The sequence below is a fragment of the Neofelis nebulosa genome, chromosome 3, assembly GCF_028018385.1.
Source record: "Neofelis nebulosa isolate mNeoNeb1 chromosome 3, mNeoNeb1.pri, whole genome shotgun sequence".
Taxonomy (NCBI): domain Eukaryota; kingdom Metazoa; phylum Chordata; class Mammalia; order Carnivora; family Felidae; genus Neofelis; species Neofelis nebulosa.
In genome coordinates this window covers 182053382-182068005 of record NC_080784.1, presented here as the reverse complement: position 1 = coordinate 182068005, position 14624 = coordinate 182053382, and the positions used below count along the sequence as shown (strand labels likewise).

Genomic DNA, 14624 nt, shown 5'->3' with positions numbered 1-14624 from the left:
GTATGAAATTAGAATAAAATGAGGAAAGCTACACCTTCAATGTGTTAGCATTTGCTACCTCAAGGAATGACACTAGAAAAAGAAGACAACATTCTTTATTTTTTTATATTATACTTTTGTATTCTTTGACTTTGACAAGAAACAGGTATTATAATAAAAAAATCCAATATATTGTTAAAGAAACAAGAGGAGAAAAAAAGATGAAGGCAAAGGGATAAAGAACAGCAAGAGAAGATGATAGGATAAATATCACAGGATACGTCTGAAACAGAATAGGTGTGAAATCCAAAAAACTCAGCACTGGATCACATACTTTGAGTCACTTGTCAAAGGAGAAGAGAGGAGCAACTGACCAGTCTCATTTCTTCGCTTTGGAAAGAATTGCTTCAGCAACTGTGGATACCTTTCCATATCTGTGATAATGCATTTTTACTCTGCTCTTACCTGTCAAAAGGTACTTCCGTTTTCTGTGGCAACCGCCATTCTGAATTTACACTGCCCTTGAAGAAAGACACTCATGGCATCAGAGACATCAAATTCCAATCAAGCTTTCTCCTGGAAATTAAGCACATGAGCATTTGGTTTTAAAATCAATCAATAGGTTTCCATAAGAGGGGACCATCATGGAAGTTAATTTGGTAGCTGGTCATAAATCTCAATCCCATTAGATATGTTCATCCCTAGAAGATATTTAAAAATCATGAAATATTATTCTGTCTCTTGCACTTAAAAATGGCAAAGGCAGTAAAGGAAAGTAACAATGGATAGGTTTAATATGCTTTCATTTTCTATGAAGCATCCCTACACTAACAATTGACTTATTATTTATCAAATCAACACACACACACACACACGCATGCACACAAATAATATTTACAAAAAAACAAGCTAGAGAACATGCCTTTGTAGATTTGGAGGATTAACCATAGTGTGTCATTTTAGTGTTAATGTTTAAAAGAGTCTATATCTGGAAAGTGATTTTAGATACTATGTGCACAAAAAGAATACCTTATCTTTGTCATAAATAGAAATACCATTTTTTACAGATATTAACATACAGTGTTCTTTCATAAGTTTGATAATAGTGATTTTTATTTTCATCCTTTCCATAAAAAGTCCTTAGGAGCTTTCCCCTTAATGAAAAAAAAAATATTGTTCTTATAAATCTTATAGATTGTTTTGGAATCGAGAGGTCTGATGCAGGCTAGAAAACATTGAAAAACAATTCTAGTAAATGCCATTTGTTCACTGTATTATAACTCTTCAGATTTTCACATCGTATATTTGCATAAAAAATGCTTGTGACTCATATTCACTTTTAAAAATGCTCTAAGAAACGAAAATGGCGGTAGTAGTATTTACTGTTGTACTATTTTTTGTGTGTGATTTAGTTTCTAAATCAAATCATCCTTCTAATATATGTTAAGTCTTGTCTTGTATCTCAATATTTTGCTCCCAATACTCCCTGTCTGTCCTTCTCAGAGCGTTGCTATTATGACTAAGGGCTCTTTCTGTTTTGGGTAATATCTCTTAGATGATGTTATGGAGCCTCATCAACTGTTTTTACTCTGTTCCTTGTTTGGGATAGCATACAGCACAGCTGCTTCTAGACATAATTTCCTCCAAATATATGTATTTAATACTTTTAACATGTTTTCACTTACACTGAAATATATTCATGAGTAAACATGTGTATATATATTCAGGTATATCTAAAGACAACAAATTTAACAAATGCCGTTATAAAAATATCAACATTTACACAATCAGAAGACATATTGCCTATAATCTGGCACAAAAAGAGATTTCTAATTTAAGATACCTGGCAAATAATACAAGTCAATAGAATAATACTGTCTTCTAAAAGAGAAATTAAAACACACTAAAATATGCCAGAACCTCAGTGGTTTATAACTTCTAGTTCACAGTCTTTTCACTTGCCACATTATCCTGTGTATTTATTCTTCTGTTGGTGTATATTGTTAATATCGCTGATTCATATTTACAACTGCAGTTTTGAATACTTGATTAGTTTTCTATCTTCCTTTATTTCTGATATCAGATATGCTTCCTACATTAATGATGGAATGATAATACTAAAAGGTATGGGCACTGTCTATGGACCAGCACAATTCTATGCACTTCATGGAAATATTATTTTCTGTTCTTCCCGTAGGCAGTTTCTGTTTTTATTATTTCCATTTCGATGACAAGAAATCTGAGGCATAGAGAGGTTGAGCAAATTGGCCAAAGTCAGAGTTAAGTGTCAAAAGACTCTAACACCAAAGTTTCAACAATTGGATAATAACTAAGATCTACTATATAGACTAGACATTTGAAATGTCAAGAGTTTGGAATTTATGTGTATCAAATATATCATTCTGTATCACATGATACCCGAAAACTTAATGGCTAAGATCAACATTTTTTTTTTTAAGTTTCTCTGAGTCAGGAATATTGGAGTGGCTTGCTCTGATGCCTCTGGCTGTAGATCTATCATAACAATGTAATCAAGGTTTCTACTTAGTCTTGTGGTCTCAGGTTGGAGGTGTGGCTGGGAGAGAATCTTTTTTTTTTTTTTTTTATCTTCTTCTAAGCTCACTCACACGGCAACTGCTGGGCTCAGGAGATCCAAGCTCACCCATGTGACTGTTGGCAGACTGAAGGCTCTTGCTGAATATTGGCCAGACATAATAGTTCCTGCTCATTTGGGCCTCTCCAGAGCTTTACTCACAATGCGGCAGGTTTCCTCAGAGAAAGCAAGGGAGAGACCAAGGGAGGGTCCACGATGGAAGCCACAGTCTCTTTTTAACCAATTTTTGCAAGGGACACCAACTACTTTCGCCATAATCTGATTATTAAACATGAGTCACTAGGTTCAGCTCACACAAGAAGACACTGCAGAAGGGCGTAAATACCAAGAGGCAAGGATAATTGGGTATTACCTTAGAGGCAGTCCACCAATGGTGGGATCTCCATTTTGATTCAGACTCTGGTTCCTAATAGTTTTATGACTTCAGCAAGTCACAGCCGCTAATTTTCTCATCAAGTACATGATGATAATAACCTGCCTGACCAAAGTCTTGGGGCTATTCAAGGGATAAAAGGAAAATCACAGATATGAAAAGTTAAGAGCTTGATATAAATATGACTTTACTATATTATTATTTTTCAAAGACAAGGGATTATGACTAACTCATTTTGATTAGATCATATCTCTTCTCTATTTCTTTCCTCATTATTCTGCACATCAATGCTAAATTATTCATTTTCATCTTATATCCATAGCTATGCAAATAATCAGCAAACATGTGAAATGGCCGGTGGAAATAAAACTAATATTTATGGAGCATAAGTCATACGTTGATTTCTGCGCTGGACATTTTCTACACATGATCTCATTAAATCCTTGTAATTACACTCTTAGGGGGCAGCCCCTCTATTCCTTCTCCAGCACGCTGGTTCTTAAGGAAGGAGTACCGTTACTGATCACACAGAGTCTATTTTTCTCCTTCACTAGTCCTCCAAAGCAAGTCCATAATACTGTCTTTCATTTTGCCCCATTCAGAACGTTTTAGAGATTGTAGAAATTACCTCGTATTAATCTTGTTCATTTTTTTTTACCTTCAGGCCATTCTATAGCCCAAAAAAATCCCACAAATATCCATCTATTGTTCTCTTTAAAATCTCTCGAGAAAGAAACCTGCTTGTTTGACATGTCATACCACATTGGTTCAGTGCCTGCAGTTATCTTCCTTATATTTTGCTTTGTATATATTTATATCTTGGGTCTTCAAGTTAAATCAAAATGCTTCAAAAATAGATATAACACCTTTCATAAAATATGAAATAATGAATCTGTTGCTTTTTCTCATATGCACGCATACTTGCACACAACATACGTGCCATATACACTCAGATGCATAGAGTTAAATCAATCTTTAGATGATTAACCTTAATTTGGTCTGTTTGGATACTATGGCTAATTCCAATGATTCTGATATAAACTGACATTCTTAAGGGATACCATTTTTTTTTTAAGTTGGCTTCCCATCCAGCATGGAGTCCAATGCAGGGTCTGAACTCATGTCCCTGTGATCAAGACCTGAGCTAAGATCAAGAGTCAGATGCTCAACTGACTGAGCCACCCAGGCATACCCCTAAGGGATACCGTTTCAATAATTAACTTCAAAGTCACTTTTACAAAATGCAAAAGACTCAAAACAAGATATTTCAACTTATTACTTGAATAAATGCAATATTGTCTAGTTCTATAACATTTTTAATTCACATCAAAAGACTCTGAATGACAATTTCTAGTAATCAATAGCACCTTCAAAGATAAAAGGAATAGTCACCAAAAAGCTTCACGTACTCTGAAGAAGAAATCCAAGAATGCTCAGAGCACTCGCAGCATCATAGGAGTAATTGGACAGCTTCTCAAATGACAAATTTGAATGGTTGACTTAATAGATAATGGACTGTGATTTGCTAGTTTTAGGAATCAGTCTTTAATAATTTACATCGTGGTTAATCCTACCCTAGAGGAGCGCTGTTCTCCATTGAGAAAACCAAATAAAATGTGCAATTTCTGTGCGATTATATCCCATGCTAGTTAAGTTAAAATTCATAAAAATACCTAAATCACATCATATGCTTCCATATTCCCCATAGTTTATTGCTAATTTCTAAGTGCAAAGCAGGTAAATAACATGAATTAGACTGAATTTTATGTGTGAAACTTGAGTATTGATAAGCTACTCTGGCATTTTCAAATGACACATCCTAAACATTGCCATAACAATTACTTCCAAAATTCAAAATCACTCCCAAATAAGCTTTATATGTTAATGTGTATTTTGAAGAATGACTGAATTTAGAAGAGCATGAGTCAGTCTAATGGAAAAAGTAGTGGGTAGGTAATTAGAAAACCACAATTCTAGCCCCAGAATTTCATCTACTGAACTGAGTGGCCTTGGATATAGTTGATTTATTTTCACATGGTTGAGTTTCTGTATTTGAAATTGGGAAACTGAAAATCATAGAATGTGAATTCTGTAAGTGATCTTAGAAACATGTAGTTAAAATCCCACATCTTACAGATCAAGAGACTGTAGCCTTAAGAACAGGTTAAATCACGCCATGAAACAAATACTTCCTAAATCTCAGGAACATAAAGCAGCAAGGGTTTATTTTTCATTTCCACAAAGAGTATTCAAGGTTTGGGTGACTATCCAAGGACCATATTAAATAACTTAAGGTCCTAATTAACTAGGTACTACTAAAACCCCATTCATGTAGGATTTTTTTTTTTTTTGTCTTTCATCTCTAACTCCCATGATCAGTTGATGTAAAGGGAAAAAAAAAAAGAAACTGAAAAGTTTAGGGAAATTAGAATATTAGAGTGGATTTGTCATTTAAGACCTATTCAACCACCCTGGAAAGACCCGAAGAACATATTTTTCATTAATGTTGTAAGGGAAAATACATTTTGAGTTAGGGGAGGGGAGTATCATTGTGGGGCTCTGGGATCACTCTTTTCTGTAGACCAGACCTTACAATTGGGCCTGTGGTCACTGGATTGGGAATCCTAAATTCAAATAGGAGAATTGGATCTTCCAGTGACAGGGGCTTAGTGGTGACACTCAACTCTCAAAAGCAAGGTGGGAGTATTGATGGTAATGGACAGCAGACTCAAAATAGCAATGGGGGGCACCTGGGTGGCTCAGTCAGTTGAAAATTCAACTTTTGGTTTTGGCTCAGGTCACGATCCCAGGGTTATGGGATCGAGCCCAGTGTCTGGCTCCGTGCTGAGCATGGAACCTGCTTGAGATTCCCGCCCCCCACTCTCTCTCTCTCTCCCTGCCCCTGTGCCCCTCCCCTCGATCACACTCTCTCAGGTGCTCATTCTCTCTCAATAACAAACAAGCAGCAATCAGAATAGTTTGACTCACCCGGACCTAGGATACTGACTAATTGATTTTGACATTCCTAGAAATGAAACAGGAAACCTACTAAAGTCTTACTTGTTTTGTATAAACAGAAAAGTTCTAAGTCAAGTGAGCAAAAAAAAAGCCTAACCTGAATCATAAAAACAGAGAGTAGCAGCCCCTCAATCACTTCCCAGACATCAACTAGTTTATAAATCCAGAAGCCTTTGAATTATAGGGCAGGCAGCCTGGTCCCTTTGAGGAAGGACCCAGTACATCACCAACAATGTATAACTGTTAATTTTTCCTCCAGCCTTTCCCAAAGGGATCTATGGCCTTTACCAGGGCATCTCTGTATTGGGGAAAAGGAAATAATTGGAACTTTGGGGGATTACTGGGCACTGGCTCTGAAATGACACTATTTCCAAGAAACCCAAAACATCCTTGCAGTTCACAGTCAGAACTGGGGATTTTAGAGGTCAGGTGATCCACGGAGTTTTAGCTCAGTTCTCTCTTACAGTGAGCCCAGTGTGTCTGCCAACCCATCCTGTGGTTATTTCTACAGTTCCAGAATGCACCATTGGAAGAGATAAAGTACTCAACAATTGGCAGAATCCCCACATTGGTTCCCTGACCCTTGCAGTGGGGGCTCTTATGCTGGCAAAGGCCAAGTGAAAGCCACTAGAAGTTCCTCTGCTTAGGAAAATAGTAAACAAAAAGCCATGTCTCATTCCTGGAAAGATTGCAAAGATTAGCATCATTATCAATGACTTCAAAGAGACAAGTGCAATGATTTCCATCATGTCTCCCTTCAACTTACCTGTTTGGGTGGTGCAGAAGACAGATGGATCTTGGAGACTGACAGCGGATTATTGTTAGCTTAGCCAGGCGGTGAATCCAATTGCAAATGATGTTCAGATGTTCCTTCGCTGTTCGAGCGAATTCACACATCCCCTGGTACTTACTATCGGCCACCGATTTAGTAAATGCCTTTTGCTCCATGTCTGTCAATAAGGAGGACCCTAAGCAGGTTGCTTTCAGCTGGCGAGGCTGACATTACACCTTTACTCTCCTACCTCAGAGCTATAACCACTCTCCAGGCCTATGCTGTAAATTAGTTCACAGAGACCACTGATCTCTCGATCAGTGATGTTACACTGGTACATTACATGGATACTGTTATGCTGATTGGACCTAGTGACTAAGAGGTAGCGAGTCCTCTGGACTTATCATTAAGACATTTGTGCGTCAGAGAGTGGGAAAGAAGTCCGACAAAGATCATGTCTTCTACCTCAGTGAGATTTCTAGGCATCTCGCGGTTTGGAGCATGTTACAACATCCCTCTTAAGGTGAAGGATAAGGGTACGATAAAGTACTCAACAATTGGCAGAACCCCCACATGGCTTCCCTGGCCTTTCCACCTGCTCCTACTGCAGCCAAGAAGGGCCTCGTGGGCCTCTTAGGACTTCTGAGGCAATGTATTCCTAATTTCAGTGCGTTACTCCTGCTCGCTTACTGCCTGACCCAATATGCTGCTAGTTCTAAGTGGAGCCCAGAGTAAAAGAAGGCTGTGCAACAGAGCCAGACTGCTGTGCAAGCTGCTTTGCCACTTAGGCCACGTGATCTAGCAGCTCCAGTGGTAATTAAAGTGGCAGGGGCAGATAAGGATGCTGTTTGGAGTCCGTAGCAGAGCCCTATAGAGGAACAACAGCACAGACCCTCAGGCTGTTGGAGCAAAGCCCTGCCATTCTTTGAAGGTAGCTGCAGTCCTTTTACTGGGCCTGATATTGGGCTTTAGTAGAGACCGAAGAATCGACCTGGGGCTACCATGTTACCCTGTAACCTGCCCAAAATGAACCAGGTGTTATCTGACCTGCTAAGCCATAAAGCTGGGTGTGTACACGAACACTCCATCATCACATGAAGTGGTATATATGTAATCAAGCCCAAACAGCCCTGATGGCATAGATAAGTTACAGAAGGCAGTAGCCCAAATGCCCGTGGTCCGCACTCCCGCCTGCTACACACTTGCCTTCTCTCTTCCAGTCTACATCTCTAGCCTCATAAGGGACTCCCTACAGTCAGATGACGGAGGAAGAGAACACTTGGACTTTTATAGATTGTTCTGCACAATATGCAGGCACCACCTGAGAGTGGGTGGTTACAGCACTACATACAGCCCCTTATGGGACATTCCTGAAGGACAGTGGTGGAAAGAAATCCTACCTGTGGTCAGAATGTCAAAAAATGCACCTGTTGTTCTTTTGGCATAGAAGAAGAAATAGCCAGGTATATGATTATAATGATTCATGAGCTATGGCCAAAGGTTTGGCTGGATCGTCAAAGACTTAGATGAAATTTGACTGTAAACTGACTGAAATATGACTGAAAACTGTAATAAGAAAATCTGGGGAAGACACATGTTGATAGATAGCTCTTAATAGGAAAAGACAGTGAAGAAGAAAAAGAAAAAGGAGGAGGAGGAGGAGGAAGAGGAGGAAGGAGAAGGAGACGGAGAAGAAGAAGAAGAAGAAGAAGAAGAAGAAGAAGAAGAAGAAGAAGAAGAAGAAGAAGAAGAAGAAAGAGGAGGAGGAGGGAGGAGGGAAGAAGGAAGAGTGAGGTGGGAGGATGGGGATGGGGAAGAAGAACAAGGGGAATAAGAAGAGGAAAAAGAAGAGGTAGAGGAGGAGGACGACGACGACAACGACGAGGGGGAAGTGGAAGAAGATATTTGTGTCTCATACGAATCCTTGCCGAAGAGTGATCTCAGCAGAGGATGATTTTAATAGTCAAGTAGGTAAGAAGACCTGTTCTCTGGATACCAGTTGGCCTCTTTTGCCAATCACCACTGTTACTGCCCAATGGATTTGTAACCAAAGCGGCCCTGGTGGCAGAGATTATGCGTGGGTTTAGCAACATGGACTTCAACTCACTAAGGTTAATATGGTCACAGTCACTGCTGAGTGCCCAAAGTGACAGCAGCAAAGAACAACACTGAGTACCCAATATAACAATATTCCCCACGGTGATCAGCCAACTACCTTGTGGCAGGTGGATTACCTCGGACTGCTTCCATCACGGAAAGGACAATGTTTTGTTCTTACCTGAATAAACAATTACTCTGGATACATATTTGCTTTCCCTGCATACAGTGCCTCTGCCAAAACTATGGCCCATCAACTTAAAGGTGTTTATCCATCATCATAGGATTCCACTCAGCAATGTTTTTTATCCAGGAACTCACTTCACAGCAAATGAAGTACAGTAACTAGTATATGCTCAAGCAATTCACCGGTCTTCTCATGGTACCTATTTGGAAAGGCAATTTCATGCGTGCAGGGTACCTATATCTGCTCTGCAACATAATAACGGGCCTTGGGCCTGGAACACTTCTTACAAAGAGAGATAAAGAGCCCACACAGCCCTGCCAGACTTATCACCTTGGGTGAGAATATCCTTCTCTGTTTCTGCCTCCCTAAGAGTTCCTTTGTTCTGCTTCAACATGTGCATCAAGGCCCTGGGGCAGGCCCCACATTAAAAAAAATAATAATAATAAATAACGTTTATTTATTTTTGAGACAGAGAGAGACAGAGCATGAATGCGGGAGGGTCAGAGAGAGAAGGAGACACAGAATCTGAAACAGGCTCCAGGCTCTGAGCTGTCAGCACAGAGCCCGACGTGGGGCTCGAACTCACGGGCTGCTAGATCATGACCTGAGCCGAAGTCCGACGCTCAACCGACTGAGCCACCCAGGTGCCCCAGGCCCCACATTTTAGTAATTCAGATTCCACAGAGGAGGGGTCAGGGTGGGCATGTAGGTAAATCGCCCTGCTTCAGCTGCTGGGGTGGTCAGGAAAGGGGGACTGCATGCTGGCTCTTAAGTACCTCCATCAGGAAGAGACCCACATCTCTTCCGCTCAGATTAGCTTTGACTAGAGCAATTCACATGGTCACTGACTTGTAGATATCATGCAACTATATTTCTTCTTACGCTTGAATATAGTCAGGAATGCACTTTGTTGAATAATGAATAATGACTAGCACAGAAATTTAGGCCACTTATGAATAAGATACTCCGAGTTTGAAGTAGACAACTGTTCCTGTCACATTACTTGTCTATCAGGCATATAATGAAGGTCAAAGCCGGAACAGAGGATATGGAATCACGAGGAGGCCAAAAAGTAGAAAGGTGCATACAAATTTGAGGTCTTATGAATATTAATTTCCTGGGCTCTTTATTAAATATTTTAATATATGTAAAGAACTTAGAATCTTCCCTGGTATATCATACGTGTCCCATCAATATTATCAGTTGCTCTTATCCTTGTCACAAAATGGTGCTCTAGAGACAAAAGTGAGGTTATCAATAACCTTCTTAAAGGGAGGCTCTTTTCTGAAAATACCAAGAGAAGTCACTATAACACTATTTATGTAGCATGGATCACAAAGATACAGAAAACATTGTAGTAAAGCAGAAATGAAATATGCCAATGAATGGGATTTTTCCCTAAAAATTGATTGTGTGTCTCCTTTGGAAATGAAACTCCTTGGATTAAATATTTCCTTTAAAACATTTTGAATTAAATATAGTGCCCTTAAAAGTTAGGGACAAATGGCACGTTTTCTTTGATCTGACATAAAGGAGATAGGTACCTTTAAATACAGCCCTACTCTGTGTTTCTTTCCAGGGAACTCTGAGCAGATTGTCAGTTTAAGTCAGCTACACTAAAGACAGAAGATTATAAGGGAGAAACACATAAGATTAATTAAATAAAGTAATATAAACGAGAAAGATGTTTGGTGTGTCTGCTTATGGGTAAAACTGCATAAACTAATTAGATCAGTTCCCCATTATAATGTCAGGTTTTATTTATAATAAATCAGACCCAAGGCTTTCATTACAAATGAATTAAACTGGATCCTCCAGCCTCAGATACGTGGTAGCTGTGATATCTCTTTATTCCTTGACCTTTTCAACCTCTTTACATCTCACTGTCCTCATCGGACTACAGATAAAAATAAGCCTCATAATCTAATAACTTCATAGGGCTATTAGGAAACTTAACCTCCTTAAGCCTCCGTCTCCTCCTCTGTAGTCTCTGTAATACAAAATAATCTCCATAATGAAATAACTTCATGGGTTATTAAATGAACATCTTCAAAGATTAAATGATAACCTTATGAAATGCATTGAGAATGGTTATCTGGCACATAGACGAGCCACAATAAATAACAATTATTACTATTAAATCTAGAACTGACGTTCAGCATCCATTAAATTTGCAAACGGAAGCTCATGCTCCAGCTACTCCAGCTACTGCTGTGTAACAAACCACCCAGAAATATAGTGGCTTAAAATAACGATATATTATTATGTCTAACCTATATTTAGTGGGTCAGGAATTTGGGCAGGGCTTAGGTGAGTGAGTCATTGGCTCCATATGATGTCAACTGTGATGTTCAGCAGTATTTGTTTATAAAGTATGTCACATAGAATCTTAATATTTATTATATTCTGCAGAATTTATTTTGTGATTTTGGGGTATCTTTGATGTCCATGTTTTGCTCATTATAACTACTTTCTCTCTATGTTCTTCATTATTACACACAAGGACAGAATCAGGTTTTATATGGCCTTTATATAATTTTGGCAGCCTTTTATAAGAAAAAAATATAAAATATGATAGAAAAACAGCTACAAAATACTTAATCATAAAATAAATTATAAGCAACTTCATATTTTAAAAATCTGATTAAAAAAATACCCAAGTATCACAATGTGTCTCCCAATTCCCAATTAACTAATTAATATACTGACACATCTCTATAATTCTTGTTTTTTGAACTTTAGCATGAATAATACGTCTGAAAATAAAGATATATAGAATCAATCTGAAATTAAGACAGAAAAGCAATTAGATTAATTTTTTAAAGCATTGCACCATATCAAGCTCCATCATTGAGTAAATACAACATACTTCGATTTATTAACGAATAGTAAGTCTGTGACTGAAACACTAGGTTTTCTTTTCTTCTCTTTTTTTTTTTTTTTTTTGATATCTTTACTGTATTGGTGGATACAGGGTGTCACTTTATGTCGAAGTGCCAGACTGTCAGAAAAAGATGTGTTAAATGTGCTAACACCAATACACAGGGTTACAAAAGTCACCCAACTACACACACAGACACACACACACACACACACACACACACACACAGGGGCTCTGTGATACTATGTATGTGTCCCCTCAAACACAGGTAGGCTGATAAATTCTGTATTTACACAATCTGTTCAGAAATTGTACACACACAACTCCGAAGAATACTGTGTTTTCACGTGTGGCCCCTGGTTCATCGACTAATTCCTGATAGAGAGTATTTTTGTTCTGATGAGATGGGAGTGAGAAGCATATTCTGCACGCAGAAGTTTACATGACTAACACAAGCTACCCCTGCTGTCTGGGAGCAGCGTGATCCTATGAAATTCTTCCCAAGCTGGAATGGCAGAAAGCAAAGAAAGAATTACCATTAATTTATACGGAAATGTTTTTGAGCGGTCCTAGCCTCAAAAAATAAACTCTCTTGGGTTTTTCTGATACCTTAGGACCTATCCTGCTAATGGGTGCACAAAATAAATTGAGATAAAGCGCAGATGCTCACCGACACCGTTCAAAGCTGTGGCAGCCTCATGCTGAGGTGCTGAGTGTAGTTCCCGGGGAAGCAGTATGGCAGGGCCACTCTCACATGCTGCCTCTACAACAGCTTGCGGCAAAACAAACACCGAACTCTATTTTCTCTTTTCGCCTTCTTTTGTCAAGGCAAAGATCCTCTTCGGATTTCTTTCGGTTATCGAAAACGAGTGCTAAGGTAGGCTTTTCCTAAAAGCCTAGTGGTGCGACTGGCTGGAACTTTCGAAATGCAGGGATAACTGCAATTGGCAGAACTTCCTACAGACTTGCTTCCGGTTCCACACACTGGAGGCTGGATGCCGGTCCCCAACCCGGAGGCTACCTGCATCCCGCGCTGTGGGATAGTCCATCACCCGAGAGCCTCTGGCACTACACCTTTGTGCCAATACAGTGGATGCTGAGCAAATTTCTGGAAGCCTTGGTTGTCAGCAATAACTTCACTACGAATGAGAGAGACTGAATCCACAAAAGTACATCTGAACACACCCAAATTAAACGTATCCCCAACTTAACTTTCCCTCAACTAGTATGTATCCCCACCTGAATCTTCCCTTAACTAGATCCCCAACATGCCCTGGACTCTGTAACACTATTGAAACAAAACGTGTGATGGAGGAAATTGGAGTGGAGGGGAGCAGTGCTCTTAACCTTTTGCCCTTAAAATTCTTACTGTTGCAAATTTCGAAGCCATGTGATTATGCAAACACATTGCTGCTTCCCCCTCACCCCCCCAAGGTCAAGCGAGAGACCCTGAAAGCTTAAGCTTCATTAGCATCACATTAAATCTGCCCATGAAAGTAATTCAGAAACTGAAGATCACTGACCAGGACACCTAAAGAGAGTAACTTTTGGTAGTTGAAGGTGATACTGGCTTAGAGACCTTTGGAAAGTCCTACTATATAGGACAACATAAAACAAACTGGGGCACTGCCTTAGTTTCAGTCATACCTTTTTAAGTTTACCATGTTTTTCGCTCACCCTCTCTCCTATGTTTTAAGCAAATCTGTTTGACGAGGAAGCTAGAAGCAAAGATTCCCCTTTGTTGGTCGCAAAAGCAAGTTTCATATCAGATGTCACCAAAAAGGCAGGGGTAGGTACTATCTCTTCTCTCCAAATAGGCAGACACGATCAGGCTGCAGCTAACACCTGGAGAGAGAAACAAGAAAACACTCAGAAACAGAATGATCTAGTAAACCTTTCAGTGCCCACTTCAGATATATACTATTGATGACATATACTGTTGGTTACTAATCATGGCTGTTAGCTTAATAATGCACCAAAACATTTAATATTTTATATATACGTTAACTGAATTTAAAGCTTCTATTCACATCCTTATGGTGGGTTTTTATCCAGTCATTTTGGAGACAGTAATGATAATCAGTTATGCAGCGAAACAGGATATAATAACCATAAATACATGATAGTTATTATCTCTCCATCTCACTGAAAATCAACAGTACTTTGTCAAAAGTCCCGTTCAAGGTGTTAAACTCTACACCAGTTACTACAAAGAAAATAAACTATAAAAATATGTTTGCTAATGTTAAAAATCACCAGATACAAATTTATACAGCTTTATGAAGAACTTGCCATGCTGATGAAATGACATTTCCACTTGTGGCTAAATAGCACAACTGCTGATTATAGGGTTTACAGTTGAAAAACATAGTGTCTGCTTTGTAAGACTTTTTAAATCAGATTTACTTAAATAATTCATCAAATAAGTACTCAAACGGCATTGAAAACACCACTACTACCTAAAGGCAATGTTAGTCTGAAGCTTATTGACAGTTTCTAAGTATTGGTCCTAGCTCATGTTAATAATCAGTTTGATAAAGCTGAACAATAATTTCATCTCAGGCATCCATTTTCCCTTTGGAAGTGAACTTAACTTCTATTCACAATTGCCCAGATTTAGTCAGTGGCCTCATTGAGCCACAAGGGGGCCAAGAGCATAATTCTACTCTAGGTCCAGAAGTCAGAAATATTGGGGAAAGGTCC

The 14624-nt window shown here is 38.9% G+C and overlaps 1 long non-coding RNA gene across 1 annotated transcript; it reads right to left on the bottom strand.

The window, feature by feature from the left end:
* Positions 1-426: 426 nt before the first annotated feature.
* LOC131507716 (uncharacterized) lies at positions 427-13556 on the bottom strand. The gene is made up of 2 exons (XR_009259644.1): positions 12592-13556; positions 427-555 (listed from the first exon to the last, which is right to left on the bottom strand). It is a non-coding gene; the product is annotated as an uncharacterized LOC131507716 (long non-coding RNA).
* Positions 13557-14624: the final 1068 nt, after the last annotated feature.